We start from the raw sequence: 3,312 nt of genomic DNA on the forward strand, positions 1-3,312 counted from the left end.
CATACGTCAGTACAGTCTGTTGCTTCAACCCAGGTTCTGGTCTGTTCAACCCAATCCTTATATTACACTGCAATGCCTTGTCTGTTACTCAACCACAAAACCCAATGGCACAGGTCACAAACTGTTGCCCCTCTAGAAATCAACATTAAGGACCCTATCTTTTGTCTCCTCCAAATGCCACAACTACAGGCCCCAATCAGTTGCTAAACCCCATACTGATCACTACAGGACCCCAGTCACCCAACAATGCCATTTTCTTCCCACAGACTTTATTTGTCATATCTTTCTACGAACCGCTGTTCTAATATGTCCCTTTCATGGTGCGAGTGTTCAAAGCAATCCATTAAGTGTTTTGTGTGATACATCAACACAAGACCCCAGCAGTGGAGGGATATTTGTGTTCCCACATTTGCTTGTATCATTTATGTTGTATCTAAGTCGATGTAACTTGTGTTCTGATTAGAGAGAAGGAACATAATTTGTGTTGTGATATTAACCCCCTTGGATATCTTGTCAGTATTTGTTTCTAGATGCCTGAGTTTTAGATTGGTTGTTCTCATCTCCAAATAGACATTAGGTTACTTCATTTAAGTCTGTTTCTCTATTTTGTACGAGCAAGGTAGAAATCATAATCATTTTCATTTTCATCCATTTTCATCATGTATTGTGTTCTTTAGTGTAGGTTTTATCTGCGGGGAAGGTGCATCTCTCAGCTGTCACCTCACATGTCTTTCTCGATGTCATTGTTCATCCTCATATAATAAGGTCAGTGTGTATTGAGGTACATAACTGAGAACAGTGTATATTTGGGTACATTGCGATCACTGTGTATCAGGACACATCATTGAGATCAGTGTGTATTTTTGCACATTGAAATCAACACTGTGCATTGGGGAACATCAATGAGATCATTGTGCATTGGGACACATAACTGAGATCAGTGTGTATTAGGGCATATGTTGTGTTGGAGGATATGAAGTCAGACATACTGAAATTCTGTTAATAACAGAGACGTTGTTTTTCTAACTGCTACGTCTTCAACGAGTAATAGACTACTATACTGCTCAAGGTTCAGTAATTTTTTTTCTTTCAAAGACGAAAAAAAAAGTCCATTAAATAAGTCAATTCTTGACAATACGTTTTAGGAAATGTGTTTTTCAGATACCTGTAATGAACCAAAGACCAAATGTTTTTAAACAAAGAAATTAAAATGAATGCTAAAGTACCTGTCTTGTGAATGTTAGTAATCATGTAACATGCGGGTTGTAAACCTGAAGGGGAAGTGAGAAGGAGGCTTTTGAACACACTGATTATTTGATTGAGGTATGATCTCAGACGTTTTTCACTGTTTCATTTACAGAGCTGAGGGTTTGTGTTATAACCTAGCATGAGGGGATTTCTGGCAACCTAAGGTTATATTCAAAGCAGCCCATGCTGAACAGGTTAAGAAATGGCTTCATTTTCTTCAAGCCATTATCACTTGATTGTCTGGTCCAGACTTAGTTAACTAAAGCGTTAGTTATAGTTTGTGGTTAACCTACTCTAACCAGACTGATTGATGTTGGTGACCAAGGTTCTGTGCATCCATGCTGAATGCTATTTTTGAGACTAGTTTGTATGCTCCTACACTTAAACTAAACTTTAGATGGTTGACAATGACATGGTATCCATCAAGTGACATATGTTCTTTTTTGTAGTATGTACAGATCTGACAGTCTGGCATGTTATCGAGCATATGTTTGTTCATGGAGCACGGTAGCATGTTGACATGGCTGTTGACATACATGAGTTTGCAGTTGCAGTAGAAGCATGCCTCACCATTACTATCAACAGTAACAAAACTGTCATCTTCATTTACATTGACGTCATCATCATCATCACCCTCATATCCCTCGTTTCTATCATACTGTATTCTGGTGTAAAACATATCTTACAAACCTGCCGGTGTTTATTTGCTATTGTGCTGTATTATTATCTTGTAGCATATAATGGTGTTTGTGCAAAGTTCAGAGCAGAGAAGGCAACATATCTTTGACTACACACTGTATTCTGTTAACCTGGACCCTTTTGCCAACACAGTTTCATTATTGGAATGACCTACCCTACTTAATCTACCTACAAGAGCTCTGGTATTATCCTTCTCCTAGAGCACAATATGTGAAGCCCATTTCTGTTGTCCCTTGATGTGATATTGCTCGAATATTGCTAAAAGCTGTGTAAAAAATGAACTCACTCACTCCTGCTCTCAAAGTGGAAATCATCCATCAAAATACGTCATCAGCACTAATTTTCATTAAATATAGAGTCTAGGTCCCAAGATGCGAATAGCCGAATGATTGTTCTGTTAGTAAATTTATTTTTGCTCCACTTTATAGTTATCCTGGTCATATGGATGTGTTGTAAATCCAGACTGTTATTATCTTATGTCCAAATTTGGCATTGTGCAATTGGAACTGTGTTCAAAATTAATCTAAGTATGTTGACAGATTTTGGGGAATTCAGCACACTAACTGAAGATGTGGCACTCTGGACAATGGAAGATTTGGACACACTGTGTATGTCATCTGCTGAATCAAGTGTCAGATAGGGAACAAACCTACAGGAGGACACTGAAGTAGGTGAGAGGTTCTTTAACAGCCAGACATGGATTTTATGAGTGCTTCTCCATGTATTTCATGATTTCTGTTGTTAGAAGTCTCCATTCTCTGGTGATTGTGGTGATCCTTATCTGCGTGGCAAGGTTCATGCAATTACATGACCCAAGAGTGTGTAGCATTGGTGGTTTGAGAGACTTTGTTGGTCTTAGGATTTTTGTTCAAAATTGGGTTAATCAATTTTGTTGAACAGATCTACATTGACATGTGTATTTATAGAAGCGGGATATGTCTTTCAACAACTGCTTTTCATAAGAGGAAACTAATGGAATGGGCGGTCAGGGTCATTGACTTGACTGATACATGTCATCATATCCCATTTGCATAGATTGATGCTCATGCTGTTGATCACTGAATTCTCTGGTTCAAACTCGCTTATTTACAGACTGCTGCTATATATTTGTAATATTGCTGAGTGCAGCTTTAAACAACAAACTAACTGCTGCTCCTATGCATGATATTTATATAATGCCTGTCAGAATCTCACTCCCTATTCCTTCCCTTACGGTACACAGTAGGGAACCCTGAACTGGTGTGGTGATAAACAAGTACCAAGACAATATGTGTAACATTTTTTCGATACCTATTAATGTCACCCTGTGTGTGTTTCAGACGGACTCTACTCCGGTTTCCACTTCCAACCCAATCCTGTTCAACC

This window comes from Haliotis asinina, chromosome 2 (genome assembly GCF_037392515.1).
Source record: "Haliotis asinina isolate JCU_RB_2024 chromosome 2, JCU_Hal_asi_v2, whole genome shotgun sequence".
Lineage (NCBI taxonomy): Eukaryota > Metazoa > Mollusca > Gastropoda > Lepetellida > Haliotidae > Haliotis > Haliotis asinina.